General features: G+C 41.6%; 1 pseudogene; it reads right to left on the reverse strand.

The window, feature by feature from the left end:
• Positions 1–20,209: 20,209 nt before the first annotated feature.
• On the reverse strand, positions 20,210–26,178 carry LOC131808351 (endogenous retrovirus group V member 2 Env polyprotein-like; annotated as a pseudogene).
• Positions 26,179–27,421: the final 1,243 nt, after the last annotated feature.

A 27,421-nucleotide genomic window follows, 5' to 3' on the forward strand; every position in this document is an offset into this window, starting at 1 on the left:
GAGCTTGACATCAGAACCAATGGAATTGATTGAGGGAGATTTTGCTTCTTCTGACTGTGTGGGAACTCTAGCAAGAGAGGGCATTTGGGGAAATGATTTTTATAATTTGATCTCAGAGTAAAACCAGGATGAGAGCTTTGCCCTGCAGCTGAAACTCAGCCACTCAGGAAACACCAGGCATTTGGAGGGAGGCCTGTCATATCACCAAGAAGGTGTCAGCATTCTCCTCCAAGCAGGCTCTGATCCTGCCTCAGACTGATCTGCGGGAAAAAGCAGGACACATCAGGGGCTGGAGCTCCCCAGCTCCATAGCTCCCCCTTCCCACTCTCACTGCTCAGCATGTCAGGGGTGTGGGAGAAGCCTGAGAGGAGATTGATTATATCTGCCAATTCGGTTGACCGGAAATAAATAACAGTGCCCGCCACTTTTGCTTAAAGGTGCAGGCCAGGCTCCCCTCATGGTTTATGCACAGAGTTCACTCTGATGTCAGAGGAGATGAGCGCAAACACAAAGGTGCACACACATACACACGCGCACTTATGAGGCTCCATCATGATTTGCATCCTCCTCCCTTCCTTCTTTCAGCAAATATTTAGGGAACTCCTGCTGCATACTGGGCACTTGGTTCTGAAGGTCACATTGTGGGTTCGGAGGTGGTGGCCCAAGAGGGTGCGAAGGAGTTGTCAGCAGAAAGTGATTTGGACAAAAAGAAGAGGAGATTGTGATTTGATCCGCCCTCGATCGTGTGGAAATCAGTGGGTCTCATTGTTCCATAGGTCTGGGAGCAATGACGCGGAGCCTAACATTTTCCTTCATCGTCAACCAAGTAGAGAAAGCAGGGAAGACAAGGAGAAAGGAATTTTCTGTAGAAGATATTTGTCCTTCTTTGGCTGGTCAATATCCACATCCTGTTCCCAACAGTCCCCTCCAGCCCCCCAATTAAGGCTGACAGTCTGGGGTCCCACCCTGTGTGGTAGGCTGGATAATGGTCCCTCAAAAAGGTTTGCATCCTAATACCTGGAACCTGTATCTATGTTACCTTACACAGGTAGATAGGACTTTGCAAATCTGAGTAAGAACCTTGGATGGAACAGTTCTTTGGATTATAAATGTACTCAGTGTAGGCAGAGGGGTGTCTGGTAAGAGGGAAACAGGAGAGTCAAAGGGTGAGGAGGAGAAGCCCACGTGATGACAAAAAGAGAGAGATGTAGAATCAGAGGAAAGCCATGCTATTCCACTGGCTTTGAAGATAGAGGAAAGGGCCATGAACCAAGGAATGGAGGCAACCTCTGGAAGCTGGAAAAGGCAAGAAAATGGATTATCCCCTGAAGAGTCCAAAAGGAAAGTAGCCCTTCATCACCTCAATTTTAAACATCTGACCTTCAGTATATTAATTTGTGTCCTTGACCACTAAGTCTGTGCTAATCAGGAAATTAATAGGACAATAGAAATTGCTAATAAATTATTATAGTATGTTAGTGCAAGATTTCTTGGCTTTCAGCTGCCAACCTGTCCTTCCCTTTCCCAAGACCACTCAGCTCCTATCTGTGGCATTCCAGAAGTGGCTGAAGATGGACTCCCACCACCTCCACGAAGTCACTGAGGAGAGCTGGTAGACGTAAATCCCAGCTCCCTTGCCCACAGGACAGATACTCAGAAGTGTGGGTTCCATATAGGTTCCTCAGGTTTTCCTGTGCCCAGTGTGGATATTGGCTCAGTTGGGCTTCTGGCTGCCTTCCCTTCCCTGTCTCACTTTCGCACTGCCTTACAGGTGCCTCCTGGGATTAGCTCCCAAGTTAAAGATGAAGTATGATTGAAGCCCTGTTTCCCTGAACTAGAATCACTCACTTAAATCAAGTGACTCAAGCCAAACCCATTAGACAATTATAGCCTAGAGCATGAAGTTTAAACAGAGAGATGAGGAGGAGTCAAGATGGCGGAGAAGTAGCAGGCTGAGACTACTTCAGCTAGCAGGAGATCAGCTAGATAGCTTATCTAAAGATTGAAAACACCTACAAATCCATCGGCAGATTGAAGAGAAGAAGAACAGCAATTCTGGAAACAGAAAAACAACCACTTTCTGAAAGGTAGGACCAGCGGAGACGTGAATCCAAAGTGATGGGAAGATAGACCCCAGAGGGAGGGACTGGCTCCCGGCAAGCGGCGGAGCAACGGAGCACAAAATCAGGACTTTTAAAAGTCTGTTCCACTGAGGGACATCGCTCCAGAGGCTAAACCGGGGCGAAGCCCACGCAGGGTCAGCGTGGCCTCAGGTCCCGCAGGATCACAGAAGGATCGGGGGTGTCTGAGTGTCGCAGAGCTTGCAGGTATTGGAACGGGAAAACCGGCTACAGAGACAGAGCCGACAGTAAGCTCACAGCTCGGTGTTACCTTGAACCAGCCACAGGCTTGGTGAGCTCGGAGCACAGCTGGAGATCAGGCAGACAGGAGTAACTGGGTGCTGTTCACTGAGGGCGCACTGAGGAGTGGGGCCCCGGGTTCTCGGCTCTCCGGGCTGGAGACCAGGAGGCTGCCATTTGTATTCCCGTCCTCCAGAACTCTAAACAGAGAGATGAGAGATCTTAAACCAAGGAGGGCTTGGTCCTGGGGGAACCTCCTACCCCACATTCCTCCTGCCAACATTTCAGTCTCCACCTACTCTAGGTTCCAAGAGCCCCTGTAAGCCCTCCAAAGAATAGCTTCCTCTTAAATTATCCAAAGTTAGTTCTTATAACCTTAGCAGATAGATAATTGGGGAAGGAATGAAGGAAGGAGGTGTACTCTTTGAAAAACAGGAAAGAAAAATAGGGGGAAAAAAAGCAGACTCAATGTCTGGGTTTTAAACATGGGTTTTCAGTGTTTTTCAAATAGAAGCCTCCAGGTATCAGTTTTGCTCTTTCTCAGCCAATATCAGCCCCTCCCTCGGAAGAGGCAATGTATATAGCTATAGACACATGACTATGCTGTGAAAGTTGACTCATTTGGAATTTGACCATTTTGAACTTGGGAGAATTCTTCAATGAGCAGAAAAGCAGGTGCCCAGAAGGCCTGTCCCCTATGCTGTGCAATGCTTGGAATGATAGAGATTCCTCTTCTGTTACTCTGGGTAGATGTGTTGGGCTGAGCCAGGGATATGTAGAGCTTGATCCTTGATATCATGAAAGTGCAGGGGAGAGAAGTACAGCCATTATCCCGAAGAAATTTTTAGTAATCTGTTTCAGTGGTAATGGACAACAACAGAATGTATTGTAATAGTGATAATGCACTTAAAATCTAGACTACTGGTTTCTAGTTCTAACTTTGCCACTAATTATATCACTGTAGGCAAGAAACATCACCTACCTGAATCCCTGGCTTCGTGGTTATGGAAGAGCATGATTCTTTGATGATCTGGTGCCAGCCAACTTATCATAACCAACTGTCATGGCAATGAAGTTGAGTTAACATACTCCCACCTGGCCTGCATGGCTGCCCTCCCATCATACTCAGCATCCATCAACCTGGGAGTTTGAACATGGAAACCCAAATTCTTTTCTTCAACATAAATGGGGGCCAGAGAAATAGGGATGCAGCTTTAAGCTTGATTTCACTTCCAAGTAATTGGTAGACTAGTGCTGTAGGTGAATGTGTTGGCTTTAAAAGGAGAAAAAGTCAAAAGAACATCTTATTCCTTATTAGGCATAAAATGAAAATATCTCTGCTCCCTCCAGAATGCAAGGGCATTTAGTTTCTTAAAGCTGCTTTAAAAGAAATATGTTCATTTTGGGGATAGTTAAGCTTATGGTTTTCCATAAAACTGCCTCATCTTAGGACTCTAGCTAAAACCTCTAATCTGCTGAGCCAATTCATTTAGCAAATGTTTTGAGCATTTGCTATACACCAGAAATAGTTAAGTAATGGAACTACAAAGCCATATGACTCATACTCCTTTTTATTTTGAAAACTCCCCTTTATTCATTTAGTTCACAACCATATTCTGGGCACCTATTATGTATTAGAAACAGAACTAGACACTGGAGAAACAAAAGTGAACCAGATAGTCTCAACTTTCAGGCAGTTCCCAGGTAGGGGATGGAGAAAGTCAACAAAAATATACTATTTTGATATTGTGCAGAGGTAGATATATACAAGCATGGAGCTGAAAGTAAAGAGTGGTTGATGGCACATGGAGGGGTCAGAAAAGACCCTCGAAGGTGCTGACTCTCCCCCAAAGGTGTAAAGGAACAAGATAGATGGGGAATCGGTTGGACTAAGGTTGGTGAGGAGAATCCTAGTAAGAATACACATGTGTGAAAAGGAAATATGTTTCCTTGTCAAGTGTTTCAAAGATGAAACTTGTCAAAAATAGGAAGAAAGGAAGACATTGTCTCCTTGAAATGTCTTTCTTTCGATCTTCCAGTGGATACAACATTCAATCTTCCCCAAGTGGATGAAAAATTCAATTTACAAACCTGAAATGTTGATGTGTTCAGCTGTGTTCTACCACCAGGGAGGAGATGGCCAGAATTGCACTCTGTGTCTTCAGCATCTCCTGGGTCTGGGTTTAAACTCAGCTCAGCTACCTCCTAGATCCAGAAGCTTGAACAAGCCACTGTAAAATGAGATCATTAAGGAGATACTCCTAAAACTGTTGAATCTGAAAATTCTGACTATAGAATCATCTATTAAGTGATCAATAAACACTATAATTACTAGAAAAAAATGGTTTTTTGCTTTCTTATAATGAGTAACTTTTTTATCCCAATGACAAATGTTTGTAGTTATTAAGTGTGTCAAGTAATAATTTCACAGGATTATTCTTTATATCAACCTGTTGAATATGGAGCCAGTCTTGTTCATTTGAAATATATAAACATCTGTTTATAGAACAAATTGTAGTCTATTTCTTGGGTAATTTCATTTTTATTTTATTTAAAGTGTTCTGAATGAGGAACATTGTTGTCAATTTTTCCTTACTAAGTTGTACTACTTGCAAGCAGACATTCGTATATACAAATCCCATTTTTATTATATAGCCCTGACACAGTTCAAAAAGTGCTTCTGTGTGACTTTGTGTAATTTCGGGCTTGATGGTATAATGCATATACTTGAGTTTTGAACTCCTCATCTACCACTTACTAGCTGTATGACATCAAGCAAGTTAATTCACCTCTCTATGCTTTCTTTCATACATGTTTAATATGGAGATTATAGAGTTGCTGTGACAATTAGATGAGTTAATTCATATAATGTGCTTAGGACAGTAATTAGCATATACAAAGTTCACAATAAAAGACAATATTATTATCATATAAAAATTTTAGGGGCTCCTGGGTGGCTCAGTAGGTTAAACCTCTGCCTTCAGCTCAGGTCGTGATCTGAGTCCTGGGATCCAGCCCCGCATTGGGCTCTCTGCTCAGTGGGTAGCCTGCTCCCCCCTCTCTCTATGCCTGCCTCTTTGTCTACTTGTGATCACTGTCAAATAAATAAATAAAATCTTAAAAAAACAATAAAATAAAGACTGGAAATTAATAATAATAATATTTATTATTTATAAATACTTTATTTGTATATTTATATTATATATTATTTACCTATAATTTTTAGTCTATATTATATATTATAAATATATTTATAAATACATATAAATAAATAATATTTATTATTTTTCATTATTATTATTATTCCAAGGCTCAAATGGCCAATGTCCCTCTCCAAGCAGAGCAGTGGGGCTGGGGCTGCACCCTCTGGGGGTGGAGATTCTCCATTCTCTCCAGAAAGTCCAGTTCCATAGAAAAGGCACAGTGATAATTGAACGCCTAGCCGAGCCTTAACTGCAGTGTTACATTCTTTCTCCAGCCACCAAGGAGAGCTCTGAGGACCACTTTGCAGGCTGCTGCTTAGGGTCAGATGTGGGACTTTTCTGCAATACTCAGAAATAATCAGGAGCCCAACTTAGTTCTGATACTCTCCTGCCTCTCGGTCTATCACATGTCTGCCCTGCACAGAGCGGCTTGAAGAGAAGCCTGCTAAGGAGCCCAGCGCCATTTTGGGATTGTGCTCTCCCCAGTGTGCAGGCAGTGGTTCTCTGAGGCTCTGAGGAGGAGTGGGGTCACAGCACCCCAACAGGAGACAAGGGAAAGGCCATTCGTTGGTGTGTGTGCATACAAGGAAAGCAGAGAGAGCCCCAAGTCTCCACAGAGGGAGAGGAATGAGGAATGAGATGAGGATGAGAGGAATGAGAGGAATGAGGAATGAGATGAGCCCTGATGTCAACAGCAAGGAGAGCCAGGCCTGACACTGGCAGGTTGTATGCAGTCCATGCGCGGCATGGTGTCAACCAAATATTGCCACCACTTGAGAGGGACCAAACCCATAGGCAGACCCAGGTACACAGGAAACACACCTACACACAGAGAGGGGAACATCTCCCCCCGGAAGCTGAAGTTTGTGTCAGTCCCTAGGGCAAGGCAGGCTGAGGGAGCTATGAACAAACCACTGGGGCACGTCTCAGGTCTTTTTAAAGCTCCTTCCCCCTTTTAAAAGAGAGCAGAAGACATTTTACTAAGTGGAAGGGAAGTAGGAGGCAGAGAAGGAACCAGAGAACCAGCGTGACAGTCTCAGCCACAGGAAAACACAATTTTCACAAACTGAATTAGAAATTTCCAGAAACGTAGGAAATCCAGGAGGATCTGCACAACTCATGACACTTCCCAGAAATGAGAGGGCAAACTAGGATATGTTACATGATGTTCGTCCTCCCTAATTTACTGCAAAAATCCCCACCTGATTTTTTTTTTTTTTTTTTTGGTGAAAAACACCCTCTTTAAGATTTGTTTTCATGGACAAAATCACTTAGGAGTCCCCCAAAATGGCAGACTTGCCCAAGCAATATATATTTGATTTGGGCACATTTTTGAACTGACAAATGAACATGGATTCATTGGATGTTGAGAATTCATACTTTGAGAAAAGAAGAAAAAAAAAAATTAACTGAAACCCAAGTGTAAAAAGGTCTGACGGTGCAGCCTAACGTACTCCCTTGAAGTCATTGGTAAGTAGAAACAAATTGCTTTCTCTCAACCCTTCTCTACCTCTGTAGTTTCCAAACTCACATGAACAGTGAAATCCTTTCTTCAAATGAAGGTTCTTGTAGAGCCCCAAATGGCTTGAGCTGATGGGTCCTAGAGAAGCAGGTAAGGGTTTGTGAACCTGTGAGTGTGCCCCCAACTCTTCCATGGCTATTACCCCAGGAGCCCCTCATGTACATCCTGAGTATGTCATGGAACACAGATTACTGATGCACAAAGACCCAAAAGTACACTCTGCAGAGGAAAAAATATGAAGAGGTTTGTTTTACACTCGTGTCCTCAAACCTGTTTTTATAAAAATAACAATATATCTTTCCCAAGATAAAAATCATCCATGGCTGTTGGGAATAAAAGAGCTTAAACTTTAAGGGCACCTCAGTGGTGCAGTCAGTGGGCATCTGACTCTTGATTTCAGGTCAGGGACATGAGATTGAGCCCTGCGTTGGAGTTCTGCCCTCAGGGTGGAGTCTGTTTAAGACTCTCTCTCCCCATCTCCCACTCACCCCCATGTTCATGCTCTCTCTCCCTCAAATAAATAAATCTTTGAAAAAAAGACTCTTTAATTTTTAAAAGTGTATGTGAATTTTAAAGGAAATCAGGATTAGCTAATATTCTCAAAAACTAACATCTCTGGTGAAAGCAGGAGTTATGGTCACATGTAAATTTGAGTATTCATAATGACCTCTAAAGGTGTAGTAATCATTCCTTTTGCAGACACCATCCTGTGTTTCACCTTTATCCATGAGCTAAGTGGGTTGTTGGGCAAATCTACAGCCATCAAAGCTGGAAAGAGGAAAGAGACTTAAAGCTAATACTTCTTGGTATTAGTGGATGTGATGGTGAGAGAGATTGGGGGATGAGTCAAAGAAGAGGCACTAATTAGAGTTACCAGAAAAAATGGATCAAACCAAACCCACAGAGTAACTACCAGGGTCCTGTTCTGACTCTGTGCCCTGAAAGGTAGTGACTGAGCCTCTCTCATTCTTGAATCCCCAGGAATCAGTGCAGAGTGATTGCATTTCTTGCAAGATCAGCAGTCCTAACTTGCTTCCTTCGCATTACTAAAACACAAAGAAGCTGGATTTATCTCTGCAAGGACCTCTACTCTGTGGCAATTGCTTTGTTTATATTTTTGAATCTCTTATAAATCACACAAATTCATAACACTTCATTCACTTACTGGTAAAGGAAAGAAATGTCAATATCTAGTTACATATAAGTGGTTAATCAACCTGGAGAACAATGAAACCTATAGATCAATTCTTGCATGTAACCTTAAGAGAAAGATGTAATATAATGGGCAGGAAGAGAATCAGAGTAGGAGTCTTAGGGACATGGCTCAAATTTCAGCTCTGTCACTGGCTCAGCATCCCACTATAGATCCCAGCAAGACACCTTAACTCCTCTTAACCTCAATGTGCTCACTTGTAAAATTCAAGGCTGGAAGAAAATCTATCTCACAGGTTTATGAAGGGTTTGTGAAGAATAAATTTGAAATGTATATAAAGCTCTCTTGCATAGAGCCTAGAATATATCAAAGCTCAGCCAATTGTATCTAGCATGACTAATAAAAAGAATTAACATTTTTATTGATTTCTCTGTATTGATGACATTTTCTTATTAAATACATTTACTTCTAGGATTTTATTTCTTTTTTTAAAAATTTTGGGATTTCTCATAATTTTCTATATAAATACAGAGAAATCAATTATATTTTCATATGTTAACAAGTGATTGGCAAATAAAGATGAAAATATATACCCCACATTTTAAATTAAAAAAAAATAAAGTATGCAGTTTGATGAATTTTTCTGCATTATGTCCATGAACCTACCACTACAATCATGATAATGAATATTTTCATAACCTCCAAAAGTTTCCTCGTGTGCCTTTTTGATTCATTCTTTCCTGCTGCCCTACCAACTTGTCCTCAGACCATCAGAGATGTGTTTGGGGTCACTTTAGGTTAGTTTGCATTTCTGAGAATTTCATATAAATATGCCATGCTACTTTTTATTGCTGAGCAGTATTATACAGTGTGGGTATACCACAATTTGTTTATCCTTTTTACCTACTGGTAGGGCTTTCGACAATTTCGAGATTAAAATAAAGCTGCTTTGTACATTCTTGCAAAAAAAAAAAAAGAATTAACATTTTTTTCCCTATAACCAGCCCTTGAAGAAATGATAACTAAGAGTAAAAAAGACACAAGACCAGGAAAGACTAATTAAAACAGAGTAGCAGGAAAAGATCCTTTAAAGGAAATCCCTTTGTTTTATCCACAGTAGCCACGGCATACACCCATCTGTGAGTCCAAGGTCATGATGAATGTATGCCATGTGTGTGGCTACCTAGCATGTTTTGGACAGCTTTTCTGGATTTCCCACATTACAGGTAGAATCCAGAATTCATTTATTTACATTCATATTTCCAGATTCTTTTGTAACTAAAACACAGACAGGTGACTTCAACTCCCACCAATCATGTATTCCCACCTTGGATTTGGAAGAGACACTAGCTGCCATGTGCAATGCAGTTTCTGATGAGGATGACTAAGTGTAGTGGAGAGACATCCCACTGCACATGGGGCACTGGGTAAAGTCATGGAAACAGCACCTGCACCTGTAACACCTATAAGGTTGGTACCTGATGGTAGCAGCAGGGGTTCTCTCCTGGAGTTACCAGTGGTACTATTGAGGCATCATTCCTGTTGCTGAGGCTACATACCTAATACTCTTGCCCTCTATAATGCTGTGAACTACCTAAGATCTAAGAATGAGTTTATTTTATTACCTAACTGTAGAGTGGATTCTGTTATTTGCAACCAAGAATGCTTATTACCTATCTCAAGACCACCACTGCATTGGGGTGCCTGGGTGGCTCAACCAGTGAAGTGTCTGCCTTCAGATCAGGTCATGATTCCAAGGTCCTAGGATCAAGCCCTGTGTTCTTAAAAAACAATTGACTTCAATATGCGGAATTTGACAATCAAGTACCACCTACTTGTTGATTTCCCTCCTAACATATGCATTAGGTGCCACTGTCATAAACTGGAAGGCATTAGCAACCGTCTGAACCGTCTGTAGCCTCTACTCTAACTCACCAGACACAGATATAAATAGCATATGGGTGGGAAAGAGTTTCTAATTGTTTGTAAGCAGAACAGAATACAATAATTGACTTCTATCCATTAATTATTGTTGTTTAAAAACAACCAGGCACTCATTTATTCATTATTCATATTCAACAAATATTTATTTATTCAGGGACAGCCACATACCTAATGTTATGCTAGCTGGCAGAAATAATTAACAGGTACTAATATATCACTTGTCAATGGTTTAATTACATTCAACTCTTTGGGTGTTTTTACTTTCACTGCTTAACAGATTTGCATATAGTTGTCAACTAAAGTCTTCCGGTCTTTACGATGTCAGTAAGGTTGACTCCAACTCTCTTTGCATGCTCTGGAAAGTTCCAAATTCCCTACCACCACCAAAAAAATTTGCCAATATCTGAGGTAATGTTTTTCCCATTCCTTTGGCTGTTATTTCTAGTGTCTCATGAATTACACGCCTTGCATTATCCATCTTGTGACTTTTTTTTTGAAACTCATTTTCCCAACTCTACTGCCAAAGAATCCCATTTGTAGAAACCCTTATGTGCAAGGAAGATTTGGAGAGACAGAGATGTTTATATCATAGCAGCATAAACAAGGACAAAATGAATATTAGCTACCTGAGCTGGAGAGTCCCTCTGTTCCCTCTCAGTGAGCTCAGTCACCATATCACCTCTATCCCTACTTCCCTTCTTTTTGTCCCTGTGTCCTCGAATTCTTGTGTATTCCTATATAACCAAGTAGTTCATAAATTGAACTTTGGAGGCAGGCCACTGAAGTGTGGCTCCCCACTCTAACTACCCCCTACAACCCACATGACCTTGGGCAAGTTAATTGACCTCTAGAGGCCACGGAGGTTTGCGTAACTATAAAATGGGATCACTGTTGTTTACAGTGCTGTTGTAGGAGTTTAGTGAGTTAATACATATATGTTACCCTAGCACATAATGAATGTGTATGTGTGTTAGGATTTTTACCGTTGTTAATGTAGAGCCTCTCAGTTACCCATTTGTGCCATTTCCTGTACTCATCCATGTCTCTGGCCTGAGAAATGGTTGAAATTACTTTTTCTTGCCTAAGAGGAATTCTATTTCCATTTGCTAAAATATTTACTATTGGCCTAAATGTAAAGGCTCACTTAGCAAGACAGCAAAGGACATACACAATTAGTTTTGAGGACAGATGGCCTAGATTGAAGTCTGGTACCTCTCCTTATGATTTTTTTTCTCCCATTTGGTCAGCTGATCAATATCAGTGCTTCAGTTTCTTCATCTAAAATGGGATAATAATACTACCTACTTTGTAGGAATGTTGTAAGGATAAAATAAGTCAATACCTCAAGAAATGTAAAATGAGCTTGGACTTTAAAGTAAAAATCAGGCTTGGCACATAGACAAGGTAAAGCTGGCAACAAAGTTAACAGCAGACAATATTCCCCCCAAGGGCATGCTACAGCTGTAAAGTGTCGTAAAGTCCTCTTTGTCAGGTGACAACTGCTGCTTTACCCACTGAGAAACTCTGTTCTCTAAATCATAGATCCTGAGAAACATTGCCATTTGAAATCATTCTAGTGTGAATGGAACATCCCACTCTGTTTGGCTTGGGCTTTTTGTCTTTGTGAAAAAATATACATTTATCATCTTACAGTTTCTGTAGGTCCTAAGTCCAGGGGGGTTCACGTGATTCCTCTGCTAAGTAATGTGTTCTCACAAGGCTAAAATCAAAGTGTAGGAAGGGCTGTACTCCTTAATAAAGGCTCGAGAGAAAAGTGTTCCAAGCTCATTCAGGCTGTTGACTGAACCCAGTTCCTTGTAGTTGCAGGACTGAGGTCCCATTTCCTTTCTGGCTGTCAGCCAGACTTGTCTCTGCTCCTAGCAGCTTCCCACAAAAGCATCCTATGCTCATCTAGAGAATCTAAATCACTTTGACAGGGAACAGAGCCCAGACTTACAAGCTATGGGCAGACCTCCGAATAAAGAGTTTCTGGCTATAGTCCTCCATATCTACCTTAACTTTACTGTAAAGTTAAAGGATCCTGAGTCCACTTCGCATCCAGACCTAATGCTGACCTCTTACACACAGCCCAGCTTTGCTTTTAGCCTATCAAGATGCTGCTGCAGATATATTTCACCTAAATTTCACCCTTCTCCAAAATCCTAGAATGGCACTTTCGATTTTATTTGATAAGATCTACCACATTCCTCTAGTGTGTGTTCTCCCTCATCGCAATGCATCAATAATCTGACTTAGTAGGATTAGTGGCTTGTCCCTGGTGGGCTTAGGCTGGTTGGGCTAGAACACAGTCTGCTTAAAACACGGTCTGGCACATGATGGTACTTGACTTAATCTTAGCTGTTATAACAAATATAATAATAATAAAATTATTATTATTATTATTGTTATTATTATTTTATTATTATTATTATCATAAACTCTGTGGATAAGTGCAAATAAAAGCAATGATGCTGTGCCAGCAATAGAAGCCACGAATAAGCCAATTGGAAAAAACAAACACATCACTGTGCACTGTCTGTAGAAATCCCTGTAACTGCAGAGATTTTCTGAAAGCAAATTTCCGCTTCAGAAATCTTGCTTGCTGTCATGTGCCAGCACACTTGGTGCTAGCAGAAGCTGTTCAGTCCTTTGAAATATTTCAACATGCAGCATGGCTCCATGTTGACTCCTCTGGACTCTGAGTTTAAAAAATGACTCCAAGTGAAAAAATAAATATCTGATACTTAACTGATATCAAGTGAAAAAATAAATTGATTTCAGAAAAGTTTCTTACTTTCCCCCCTAAAATTTAAAATGTAAAAGATGTTTACAAGCTTAATAATAACTATGAGTAACCCTGGCATAATCTAAAAGACTTTGGGATTTGAGAGACCTCTTAGAAACATGTGTAGCCCTAATTTGGGTTCTAGGGGGACCTGGAAAGGATGGAGGACAATAAGTATTAGAAAGAGATCCCTGAGATTCCTTAAGAAATTAAAAATAGAGCTTCCCTATGACCCTTCAATTGCACTACTGAGTATTTACCTCAAAGATATAGATGTAGTGAAAAGAAGAGCCATCTGTACCCCAATGTTCATAGCAGCAATGGCCACAGTCATCAAACTGTGGAAAGAACCAAGATGTCCTTCAATGGACAAACAGATAAAGAAGATGTGGTCCATATACACTATATAGTATTATATCTATATAGTATATATAGTATTATGTCTCCATCAGAAAGAATGGATACCAACTTTTGTATCAATACGGACAGGACTGGAAGAGATTATGCTGAGTGAAATAAGTCAAGCAGAGAGAGTCAATATCATATGGCTTCACTTATTTGTGGAGCATAAGGAATAATACAGAGGACATGGGGAAATGGAGAGGAGAAGGGAGTTGGGGGAAATTGGAGGGGGAGAGGAACCATGAGAGACTATGGACTCTGAAAAACAATCTGAGGGTTTTGGAGGGTCGGGGGGTGGGAGGTTGGGTGAGCCTGGTGGTGGGTATTATGGAGGGCATGTATTGCATGGAGCACTGGGCTTGGTGCATAAACAATGAATTCTGGTATGCTGAAAAGAAATTTAAAAAAAAGAAAGAAAGGAGGGAAGGAAGGAGGGAGGGAGGGAATAAATCCCTGAGAACATCCCCAAATTTCTGGCCTACCTAGGCAACATTCCTTATGTGGGCAAATAGTAATCAGAAAAATAGATTCAAATGCCATTTGCCAAACAATGTAAAAGAGTTGAGTCAGGGGGCAAGTGGGTGGCTCAGTCAGTTACACATCTGATTCTTTTTTTTTTTTTTAAGGTTTTTTAAATTTTATTCATTTGAGATAAAATGACAGAGAATGCAAGTAGTGGGAAAGAGTCAGAGGGAAAGGGAGAAACAGACTCCTCACCGAACAGGGAGCCCAATGCGAGGCAGATTCCAGGACCCTGGGATCATGTACCTGAGGCAGACAGTTAGCTGACTGAGCCACCCAGACATCCCTGAGCATTTGACTCTCAATATCAGCTGAGGTCTTGATTTCAGGGTCATAAGAAATAAATAAATAAATAAGAAATAAAGTAGAAATAAAACATAAAAATAAAATAGAAGAGTTGAGTCAATACCTAGCAATGATTGGCATATAACAGACTCTCAATAAATATCTCTTGAGTAAATGAATGGGCTCTGATATATACTTCAGACAGAATATCACCCTCTAGAAAAGTAAACATAAAAAAAATAAAAAATGCTGGCATAGGCATGACAAACAATATCCAGAGAGGAATATAAAAATAGTTCAGACATAAATGGATAGAACCATCCCAAGGGCCATGGAAGAGCAAAATGTTTGATGAAACTCAGAATAGACTAAGCAATGCAGCTCAGTTGGGCAAAGGTAATCACTTACTTGTTCTCAAGTTAACTAATCTGCCTTTCGTAACTCTTTGGGGTTTCACTGGTGAATGTTGCATGCACAAATTTCCACAGTGTGTGTTTTTCTTCCAGTCTCAAGTCCAGTCCAGTCTTTTTTGGACAAACACTTCTGATATTCAATTTATAAGGGCTTACAAAGTTTACAAATAAATATGATCCACAGAAGACATATAAATAGTGATTCATTAATATGGTATTTGTTCTTTCTGTTGTTCTGTGCTAATTTATTTAGAAGGCAATCTTTAAGATACAGCAAAGGACAAAGAAGGATACAATGAACACCCAGCTTAAGTAATAGACTCATGATCCAATTGAAATTCCATCTCTAATTATATACCCATCATTCCCTATCAGAGCTCCCAGCAACCCTGAATTTGGGAATTATAATTTCTATATTTTAAGTTTTAGAACATTTGTAATTATATGCTTTAAAATATATACAGTATTGTTTGTATATTTTAGACTAAGTATAACTGGTATCTACTTTATTTTTCTAAAAACTGGTTTTTGTTCCATGATATATTTTTAAGATTCATTCCTGCTGATACATGTACTACCTCTATAGTATTCCATGATATGAATATACACAATTTATTTATCCATTCTCTTGGTGATAAGTTATTTCAAAATTTTTTTGCTATTATAAACAATGATTTCTATGCTGCATAGTTAACAAAAATATGCTATAACCGTCCTGCAACTACTACTCTTGATAATAAGAGTTAATTTTATTAGTCTGTTTGTTTTACTAATTTAGTAATTAATTAGCCAACTTAATTGGTTTTACTAGTTTTTGTAATTTAATCAAAAAATTCTTTGAAATATATACATTAGTAACTTGATTTCACCAATAAGGAAAATATAGGAGGGGTATTAATGAGTTGTCAAATGCAAATTCTCTAGCTTATATTACCCAATTGTAAAAAGTTATAATCCCATCAGGCATATATAAAAATTTCTGTCGCTCTCTGGTCTCATCAAAACTTGGTACTGTCAGATTTAAAATTTGTTTTCAAATATGTTTATAGAGATTGATAATGTAAAGAGTGTATTCACTGACACTTTGAAACAGAGAGAGAGAAAAAAAACAGAGTAAAGAAAAGTCTGTTTCAGGAATGAGGAAAGGCAGCTAAAGAAGTTAGGAGCTGAAATCTCAGTAGGAACAGCCAAACAGAAGCTACTAACCCATCGTCTTGCTCACACCCACCCAAGCAACAGAGCCATACACACGCTAATTTTTCTTTTACCCAGTGCTCATTTTGCTGTCAAAGACCATAGGGGGATATCTGAATTAAAGATCAGAAAACGGAAAATTCCTTTATCTCTAACTCTTAATTCTTCCCTATTTTTAATATTACAACTTTTCAATAAATGTTGTGTCCCTAAGCAGCTCTGCTTTCTCCTTTTTGTTATGAATTATTCATGTAACACAGAGAAAATCAGTAACACTCCTTTTAACCTAAAGTTATCACTTTTCACCAGCATTCATTCATTTTCTTTTGTCTCCTCTAGGAAAAAGAAAAGTTTATTATGTATGCTTGATCGATGTGAAAACATACCCAAACTATGAACACAGAAGATTAAAAGTCTTCAGTTCAAATCAGATCACACACACACACACCCCTCATAGATAACCCCATATAACTAAGCCATGGAAGATACCAATTTTCATTAGTTTATTAGTATTAACCTTTTAAACCCATAGGGACTTTAAGTGAGACCAACTGGAAAATCCCCACAGTGTGGGCAATGGGCGCTCCTCACCACAACTATTACAGATTCTTTCCTCATAAAAGGGCTTTCTGTGTTGAGTGATTTCCAGAAATTAGGGTATTTCTGTAAGGGAGCTGTGAAAACAAGCTTGACTGGATAAAAGGGTAGCCTTGTTTTACTAAAGAACAAATTTAGGCCATCTAAAGTTAAGGTAGGCCCTAACAACAAAATTAATTATATTTTAGTTATGCATCCTATGTTTTTGCATCAAACTCCTTTCTCCACAGAGAAACTTCAAGGTACTGTGACTGCCATAAAAGGCTACACCCTAATTCTCAAAAGGGGAATATTAGGGCTCTACAAATTCCCAGTCCCTATTTAATTTAAGGAATTTTTACTAGCTATGAAGCATCATGTCTGATCTCACAACAGTATCAACAGTAAAATATCAACAGTAAAATAACTCCCTTCTTTCATCTCTTAGCACCATCCATTTTGAAATAACCTGAGTTCTTAACCTACCTGGACTATCCAATGGGAAATACTGACAGAAACCAATAATCTCTTCCTGGCATTCCAGTTCCAAAGAGAAGCCCAAAGAGATGTTTGGTGGCACCATTATGGACAAAATCTCTGAGGCTCAGGGATACAAAGAATGCCTTGTACTTCCTTCTTCCCTGTGGTGAAGTCTTAGAATATAGGTAAGGTTCAATGGGGTGAGGTCCGGAGCCAATGACCAAGAAAGAATTCTTGAGACATCTTTGGTGCAGAAGGGTGGTTTATTAAAGCACAGGGACAGGACCCATGGGCAGGAAGAAGGTGCTGCCCAGGGGTTGTGAGCAGTAGCAGGTTCTGTACCATGGGGTGGGGGAAGGAAAAGGGAAGTTTCAATAGAACTTTCATATGCTAAAGAGGACCTATAAGATACTGGAGGCCTTGAGGCCTTGCCATTGTCAGGGACATTATTCCCTCTTGGAAGGTATTAATATTAAGTTAGCAGGGAGATTCCTAAAGAATGTCACCGTATGTCCCACCCAGGAGTAGGGGTTTGAGAAGGTTGCCGGGCATCAGCTTTTGCTTTGTCCTCAGCCAGCCTTCTGTTCCCTCATCACCTGAAGCAAAGTAAATATGTTTCATGGTAGACCTTGGGTTATTGAAAGGATTTTGGAGCTATTTAGCTATTGTAAGCCAGTTGCTATCCTTGAAACTCACTTCCATAATTAAATAAAACAAACAAACAAAAACAGAGTACTTGACCATTTTAAAAGATATTTCTCTCCATCTGGTTCTTGATCAAAGCAGATTGTATCTATTCTCCAATATAAAACTTAAATCTGAAGCCTCTTCTTTCTCAAGATTTAGAGCTAGCTTCTGACTCTAAGGACAACCAACAACTTCTAAACAACACCCTGAATGGCAGGCCTTAGACTCTTTTTTCTCAGGAGACCCAGCCTCAGGAAATGCTTTAGCAGGAAGGAAGGTAGGGGAAATGTGTTGCTATGCAGAAATGTCTTAACCCTGAGGCAGGTGCCTGGAGGAGCCATCATCTTTTTAAAGTATGAGTGGGGGGAGCTCCAGGAAAAGACCAGTGAGGAGAAGGACTGTGGAGTGAGGAAAGAAAGGACAAGGGAACAAGGAAAAAACACCATGAGAAAACCAGAACAAACACCTGTTACACTTCATCTCACAAAATCACAGTTTTCTCTGATAAATAAATAAATGTGGTAAGAAATCTGATAATTTACCTCAAGACATTTTTCTTTCTTTAACACAATTCAGGTGTATTTCTTTGGGGCTACATGAAAATCTGGAGTATCAGTATGGACATGTCAGTATTCAGAATATCAGTAAGGGAAAAGCTGTCCCAAATATTTACTTTTAGAAAAGGAACTGTCTGTGCACGCACATTTACACACAAATACACATCCACCAGAGTAAACCCAGACCCCTTTTCCACCTCAGCTTTCCTATGTGTGGCCCATTGGCTATGGGACATGGTAGTTGTAAAGACAAGACGCTAGAACTCAGAGACAACAGAAATGAGATAATACATCCACATTATCAGGACCCACAATAGGGAACTAACATGATTGGTCATAGTTTCAGTGCAGTTTTCCCTGGAAATATACCCTGAGTAGATAATTAGTGGGCATTTAGCTTGTTGGGATGATAAAGGTAACACCAGGCAAGGAAACAGGGAGGGAAACATTGCCAATAAAGAAGTTGAACAAGCTGTCACCAAGGTGACTCAGGAAGCGTGGGACCAATACAGAACACGCCTTAGAACTAATCCATCTGAGGTGAGAATGTTATGCCCGAGTTTTCACATCCGAGAGACCACCAAGGAGCCAAGCACCGATGCAATAACACGAGGGTTTATTTGACAAGCTTAAGCTTGGGCCCAAGTATACCTGACACAGAGTAGGGACTTGGACCCGGAACCAGATTACAGTCAGAGTATTTAATGGTAGAGTAGGGGTGAACTCAGTGGTGGGTGAGGACAAAGGGGATTAGGGATGGCGTAAGTCTCTAAGGAATTTTGGAAGCAAGGTCTCCAGGACCATGAGGGGCTAGCTATTGTTGGGAGAAAGGTTATTTATTACCAATAATAAAAATCTTCTCGTGAGACCCTTTAGATGTGTATCAGGAATGATTCTCGACACTATCTTGAAGGTTTAGAGATAAAGGAATTGTTAAAGTAGACTTACAGGATTCTGGTGGGACCTGGTTGGGGTAGGGAGTCGGTGAGGCTAGGATTGTCCTTAGCAAAACCTCAAGGTGAGGGCAGTTGAATCCCCAGGGAAGCGCCACTCTATTTCAAGGGCTTGTCATTAGGTAAGGAATTTTAATGATTTTCTTCTGCTTTAGTTTCCCACATCAGCTAAACTTGAGGTGGGATGGCCTTAATTTTCTCGGCCTCCACAAGAGGAAGCCAGAAATGTACCTGTCAAGTCCTGTAAGTCATTGACTGAGCTTGCTGAACTGAGTGTTAATGGTGTCAATTCAGGTCCCTGGGCTCTCTAAACAAAAAATTGCCTAGAAGCCAAACAGGAGTTCAAGGTAAGGCTTTTATTAGAGCTTGTTCTGGAGCACAAGGTCAACATCAAAAAGGGAAAATGTCCTTCAGGCTGGCTCTCTGGGGAACACTTTTCAAGGGGTTGAGATGGGAAAGGAATGGCATCTCGGCATGTTGGGGCAGGAAGATAGAGGAGGTTGGGTGCACAGGCACAGTGGACAGAACATCAAAATATGATTTCACATATATCATGTGTCTCATTGGCATACTCAGTCTCTACCCCAGGCATGATTTTAGTATCATAATGAGGGGGAAGGTTCAGTACTGAGGTCCATCTTGGTGCAGGCTGATCTTGTCCTGTCTTCATAGTTGAATCTTTCCTTTCAGTGAGTTTCCTCTCTTTGCATTCCTGCAGGATATACTACTCAAAGACACAGAGTTGTAGCTTCTTGGAAGATATACCCAAGGAGCATTGCTATCCTGGAACCCTGGATTCAGCACTTAGGGAACCTGAAGGAACCTGAGCCAAAGTAGAAGAGCCTCATCTTCTGAAACTGCTTTCTGTTGAGTGGGAGGTCATCATTCCTAGCCTACCCTGAAGTTGTAAAAATCTCTTGCTGACTGTCTAATGATTTATAAGCACTCGGATTCTCCTGTTGTGGCGTAGGATGGAATGCTTGTACTGCCATTAGCTTGACTTGGAACTCCTGAAGCCTGGAAGATGAAAACTTTATCAGGATGTTAAGAAGACAGGACCCCAAAAGTAACAACAAAAAGTCCAAGAAAACCAGATAATGTTAGGGCTATAGCCTGTAATAGAGTTCCATACAATCTGGTCATTGGTATAATTAACTCATGCAACCATTTGACTTATTTGTAAATCTGAATATTCAGTACAACTTCCTCAGTGTCGCTCATGTATGTACAGCAAGTTTGGTTGACAATTGCACAGACAATTCCTTGTTCAGCCAGAAGATAATCTAGAGCCAACCTAATGTCAACTACAGTTTATTCACCAAAGAATTTAGGGACTCCAAAAGGCCCTCTAAGTTATCAACCAGCATCTGAAACCAGCTTGTTTAAGGCCTGGATATGGTTCCTTGAGGTTGTTTCATGACAGGTGAAACACCCTCAGGGGGTATCCAGTCTTATGGCTGCTCTGCTTTCTTCTGAGATGAGTCAGAGTGCTCTCTTTTGTCTGGCTTGAGAAATGACTTTATATATAGTGGGGCCTAATTCTCTGGGGCCTAACCCTTTAGGGCTAATTGTCCCAAAGTACACTTTCCCTGGAAGGGAACATTATCTGCCCAAAGAAGACAGGAGAAGGAGGAATCGAGCTCCCTTCATAGGGTAGTTTATATTATGGTGGACCACAGGGGAATAGATGGATGGGAAGTGCTACAAGTTTGGAAAGGTAAAGAGGAACTAAACCATCTTTATAAAAAGGGACCCCAGTTAGGTGCATTACTGCATCTAGGAGACAGAGACTGTCCATCCAAAGGCCTCTCCATCTAGTTCTGGGTCCTCTTTTATTCTCTCCTGGCTATCTAAGCCAAATGGGGTCTGATAGATGAGCCTCTAAGAAGGGGTTGCTGTTCTTTTCAGGGGAGTTCGTTAAGAGGAGTTCTTTTAAGAGGAGTTAGGTTGGTGGCCTGGGGAGAGTAGGGGTGAGTCCACACACCAGTGAGTCTGGTTGAGGGTACATGAAGAACTTGAAGAGGAAAATGGCATAGGATAAATAGAGGGTGATGTTCCCATATCAGTAGGGGAAGGTATCTGTCTGGGTTGTCCCTGTTTTCCGCAGAGAAGTGGGTACTAAATCTGGAGACTGATTTGGTTCCAAAAGTCTATAAGCCCTATACACCTTAAGTCTTCATGATCATCGAGTTCTACCATTCAAAGTGTTGTGCTCCTAATGGTTTTAAAAGTCAAGGTGAGATTAGTATCTTCATTTATAAGTACAAACTGGAGCTTAGGAACCCCTTCTTGTGGGTGGGGATGATAGATCTAATCATTAGGAAAATTATTTCCTGAGGCCATGTTGCCAGAAAAGTTGACAATTGGATTTCCTCTTCAGGTTTCCCTCCCTTTGTTATTTCCTTCCCAACTCATTCCCAGGAGAAGGCCCAAGAGAAGAGTCTATCTCATCCATATCATCATTGGTTTCCGTATTTTAGACCCAGAGGGGCAGAACAGACCTTTCCCAGAGGGTGGAGGTGACCCAAAATGGTACTGGTAGAGAAGGAAAAGTAAAACAAAGGCGACAAAAAGAAAATTTAACAAACCAATCCACCAAGGCATAATTGCTAATCTGACACTGAGGGTCACTTCTTTTTTTTTTTCTTAAAGATTTTTTTTTTTAATTTATTTATTTGACAGAGAGATCACAAGTAGGCAGAGAGAGAGAGAGAGGAGGAAGCAGGCTCCCCGCTGAGCAGATAGCCTGACGTGGGACTCGATCCCAGGACCCTGAGATCATGACCTGAGCCGAAGGCAGCGGCTTAACCCACTGAGCCACCCAGGCGCCCCATGAGGGTCACTTCTTGAATGAGTATCTGAGGTCTTCCTCGGGCTTGGAAGATTAAACTGGTTCCTGGGCTGAAGATGTCCAGGAGAAAAAGGTTTTAGCCTGGAAAGACATACTCAGCTAGGAATTACCTGTAGCTTAACTGCTGTTGGAAAGGCTAAGATAACTAGCTGGGGCCTTTCCACTTGGGTAGCAAATCTTCTGGGGAGTCCTCTTTCTACTTTGTAAGGAGGAGGAGATCCCCTGGATTAATTTGTGGTGGAGCAGTCTCTTCTAAATTACCTCTCGGGATGCTGGTGCTGGTAGTAATAATATAAACCCAAAATAGATTTTTTTTTTAATCTGGCCCAAGTTAATAATATGCTGCTAGCCTCGGCTTATTTCCCCATGTAGTAAAATTTCAGCAGTGAAGAAGGATTCCCCTTCCTCACTTGTCATTTCCAATGGACTAATTCTAGGCTAGTCTTGGTGCAGTGGGACTAGTGCAATATGAAGCAATTTGGCCCAAGGCTCATGAATCTCTTGACAAAGTTTCTCTAAGGTTTTCTTTGGGGTGTGATTCATCTTTTCAACATTTCCTGAAGACTGGGGACTCCAGGAGGCATGTGGTTTACAGTTATTCCCAGAGTTGTCAAGAGGTTCTGGGTGACCTTGGCTATAAAGAAGGGCCCATTGGCACTCTGGAGAGACTCAGGAAGTTCAAAATGAATAATTATTTCTTTTAGGAGGGATTTGAAAACCTCAGATGCCTTCTCAGATGGAGTGGAGAAGGCTTTGACCCATCCTGTGAAGGTGTCAATAAGCATAAAGAAGATACTTATACCCTGATCATGGAGGCTTTTGGGTGAAATCTTTTTGCCAAACTTCCCCTAGTTATGTACCTTGGTGTTAGACTGGATTAAGTAACAAAGGAGGGATTGGATGGGCATATGCATTCTCAGGACCACAGGAGTCACAAGTGAAGGTTACCTGTTATACCATTTTTCTGAGTCCCATTTCTGAAAAGGTCTTTTGTACCTAGTCCCATAGAGCCTCTCTCCCATAGTGGGTAGTATTATATAAATACTTCATGAGTTTCCACATTTGGGCCCCAAGAATGTGGACCTTGTCATCCTTTATGAACAATCCAGTACTCTTCTATTTATATCTCCATTTTTTTATCAATTTTCTTTTCCTATAGGGAATATTGGGGAGTGACTGCGGAGCTTGGAGGACCCAGTCACTGAGCCATGACTGATCAAGCTTTTATGAACAACTGCCTTGGCACTCATTCAGCCCTGTTGTTCCCTTGACTTACATGGGACCTGTTATGCTGGTGATTCTTATAGTGGGCCATGGCCACCAGAGTGGGGAGTGGTGTTGCTTCCAAGAGGGTCGGGATCAGATCATTATTCTTTATCAGAGAATTTTTAGCTGTTAGAAACCCCCTTTCTTTCCAGAAGGCAGCCTGGACATGTAATACATGGAACCCATACTCTGGGTCAGTAAGAATATTTAATCTCTTTCCTTTCCCCAGTTGTAAGGCCCTGATTAGGGCAATTTACTCAGTGCTTTGAACTGAGGTCTAAGATGGGAGGAATTTTGCTTCTGTAACTTCATTGAGACTTATTACTAAATAATCTGCTTTCCAGACACCTCTTTCTATAAAACTGCTCCCCTCAATAAGCCATTCTATCACTGGGTTGCCAAGGGGCTTGTCTTGGAGGTCAAGTCTACTGGAATAGGTTTCCTCTATTGCCTGTACACACTAGTGTTGCAAACCTTCCTCCTCTGTGGCTGGGAGCAAGGTAGCTGGGTTTAATGTTTCACATATTCTTAGAGTAATACCTGAGGTGTCCATCAGGAGAGACTTGTATTTAGCTAACCATCCTCCCATTAGCCAATGGTGCCCCTTAATCTTTCATACTGTCTAAACATGATGGGGAGTTACACATTCCAGGTGTTGGCCCAGAGCAAGCTTAGAAGCTTCAACAGCTAAGAGGGCAGTGTCTGCAACCACTTGTAGGCAGCCTTGCCGTCCTGTGCAGCTGAATCTAGCTGTTCTGAGAAATAGCCCACCAGTCTCTGGTTAGGTCCCAGCTTTTGGATTAAAACTCCAACTCCCAGTGTCTCATGAATACACAAGGTAGAAGGTTTGTCCAAAATGGGGAGTCCCATTGCTGGGGCCCTGCCTAATTTAATTTTTAAAGCCTCAAAGGCTTGCTCACATTCCCTATTCCATTGTAGGGGCCCCTTTTCCTCCCACTTTAGAGCCTCCAACAGGGGCTTTAATTAGGTCATCATTAGAAATCCAGATACAACAGAACCCAGATATGGAACCTGTGGCCATGAGATCAAGCCTTCATCGGGGAGACTCTATACCCTTTCTTCCAGGAAGTTAAGGTTAATGTCTGAGTTTTGCTTTGTCTGGCTTCTTATCAGCCAGTCATCAATATATTGTAACAGGGTTCCATTCTTTAAGTTGAATTCTCTTAGTTCCTTTGCCAGTGTATTTCCAACGAGCTGGGGACTGACTCAGGAGCACTGTGGGACTATAGTCCATGTATACTGAGTAGCTTCCAGAGTATCAGGGTTTCTCCACTCAGAAGCAAAGAGGGACGCACCTGGTGGCTCAGTTAGTTGAGCATCTGACACTTGATTTCAGTTCAGTTCATGATCTCAGGGTCATGAGATTGAACCCCATATAGGGCTCCATGCTGAGCACACAGCCTGTTTGGGATTCTCTCTCTCTCTCCTTCTGGCCCTCCCCACTTGTGCTCTATTTTTCTCTGTCTCAAAGAGAAAAGAAATGAAATGAAAAGAAAAGAAGAAGGAAGAAAGGAGGAAGGAAGGGAGGGAGGGAGGGGGGAAGGAAGGAAGGAAGGAGAGAGAGAGAGAGAAAGAACTGGGAGTTAGAGTGGAGAGGGATGTAGCATCTTGAAGATGCTACTCTTTAAAATCATAAAGACCCATCACAGTAAAATACTGGGTGTCTCCAGGAACCTGGGTAAGTAAGGTGTATGGATTTGGGACCCTGGATGAATGGGATGAAAGTGAAAGTTATGTGAAGCTTTGTTCTATGCCAAGCATTAGAAGTCAGACTGACCAGCCAGGGCCGCCTCCGAAGAGAGCGAACCCCTCCCGATCTCACAGGCTGCTTTTATAGGGCATAACAACAGACCCAAGGTACATGGCTTCTATTGTTAAGGCGTTTACTCCCGGAATCAATACCCGGAACCATACCAGGAACTACAGGGGTGTTTATTCCCAGAATGAAGTCCATGGATGTAAACAACACTATGGCTACCTAGGCAATATGGAGTTGCTCTGGCTAAGCAGGCCCTAATAGTTAAACAGGTTTTAACATTAAATTGGCCCTAACATTTAACATGGTTTAATTAGTCTATTTCCTAAAAATTTAGCAAATAGCAGGTGGATTCTTTTTAAGACCTCGGGGTTTAGGAGATATAGTCTTTTTCATGGAAATCCCACTCTAGGTTTTAACTTTCTTTTTATTAGGGGAATATTTGTAGTCTTTCCTTGGATAGATTATGTCCCAGATGGAAGAGTTGACTTGGCCCCTAACATCCTTGGGAATATTTAGAAGGTTAGGATCCAAAATGTTGAGAAGTGCCAATAGATGGGGTCCCTGATAGGTTCCATTTCCATTGGAATTCTATTCTATATTTAGGAAAAGGATGGCTCCAATTTTATTTAAATGTATCCTCCCGGCAGGGGAACAGGGCACTCAGGCACATATAAGAAAGAATGAGTAATAGTGGCAGACATGACTCACAGGCAAGAGGGGGAGTAAATTACCTTAGCTCAGCCCACCCATCTATTCCTGTTGCGGTGAAGTTGCAGTTGTAGAGGGGCTGATGGGGGTTATAACAGAGTAGATGGCTCTAGCATCTGTAAGATTTTCAGTCTTCCTATCTGTCCTGGCAAGGGTGGCTGGAGTCTCCACTGCAGGAACACTGATGCTCTGGGCAGAAGCTGGAGCTAGGCGGGCACTGCATTTGGTCAATGGGTGTAGGGTGCAGGTGTTCTCATGGAGAGATTAGCAAGCAGCAGGTGTGGCTAGGGCATCACACAGGGAGTGCTCCTGGCATCCCTTCTCCAATGTCCCTCCTTCCAACAATAAGCACACCTGGAGAGTAGCGATCTCCTGTTGGTGGTCCTGTCTTTGGAACCTCTGAGGGTGACCTCGAGATGGTGGATGAATTAGGGCAACTGTGTCTTTTGGCCGATCTCTTATTTCTATCAGCTCCTCTACCATGCCCCTGCTGTTATCGACCTTGAAGGCCTCCTCTACTGAGGTTGATGGTGGCATCTGAAGACCAGCCTCTAACTTTGGCAATGTTCTTCTAGTGTCTGGAGCAGATTGATTAAAAAAAAAAAAGAAGAAGAAAAAAAAGTGCATAGCAATCAATGTCCTTTCCCCTGCAGACTCCAGGTCTCCTCCCATTAGTATATTTTCTGAATGTTTCTGTTACCCACCTCAGAAAGACTGTAGGTCTTTGGGTAATCTCTCTAACCTCATCACAATTCACAGATCTTATCCATCCCTCTAATAAGCCGCTGCAGTGACGTTGTGTTCTGGCTCAGTCTATGGCATCTGTATAGTCCCATGGAGTGTCTTGTTCTGGGACTGTGTCACCCCAACCTGGCAGACTTGATGGGGAGAATTGGTGACCATCAAGCCATCTGCACCTTTTCCAACCTTCCTTGTGATGAGACCTTTCTTGTCAGAGGAGCAACAGAGTGCTAAAATGACCAGGTCAGTGAAAAGGTCAGTCCCAGTCTGACAAACTCATCCCTAAACTTTTTTGAAACTCTACCAAACCTTTCTTTGCATATCCCTAAATCTCCATAGAGAAAGGGATGTACTCTAGCCATTCCCCAGCCCCAGTCCCCCCACCCTGCCCATTATCAACCTCCCAGAGGGGATAGAGACAAAGGAGGGAGATAACTTGGAGCCTGAGCAGAGTCCCATGGAAGAAAGACTCTGGTCTAGAGGGTTCTGGGTCTCTAGGAACTGGACTAGTGTAAGGTAGGAGCTTAGGGAGTATTGAAGTTGGAGGCTGAGGATAGCCAGCTGGTCTCTGAGGAGTGTTTCTGACTTGGGCAGGATGCAGTGGCAGCAGGAAAGAGGGTCTGTAAGTAAATCTGGTTCAGAATCCTTTGGGGATGGGGCAGGAATGGGGTATGACACATGCAAGGTCATGCAAGTGGGGGGTCCTGATACAGTTTCATAAAGGTCGTACCTAAGGGTTCTTTCTCCACTTTTGACACTGTTTACAAAGTTGTAGCTAAAGTTAAGCTAAAGTCAAAGTTAAGGCACCCATTTGGTGGCCACTTCTCTCCATCATCCAAAGTGCTTTGAGTGCTAGGCCATGTTACCAAAGAAAACTAATTTCTTTTTCTTTAAGCCATCTAATTCAAACTGGTCCCAGTTGATAAGAAGACTCCCCAGTCCAAGGGTGAGTCCTTTGAGATTCCCTGAGCGTTTTCCTTAACTATTGATAAACCTGGTGTTCTGGCTGTTGAAAAACCAGGGGCTGCATGGAGCCCCT

Source organism: Mustela lutreola, chromosome 9 (genome assembly GCF_030435805.1).
Source record: "Mustela lutreola isolate mMusLut2 chromosome 9, mMusLut2.pri, whole genome shotgun sequence".
In the NCBI taxonomy this organism is placed as follows: domain Eukaryota; kingdom Metazoa; phylum Chordata; class Mammalia; order Carnivora; family Mustelidae; genus Mustela; species Mustela lutreola.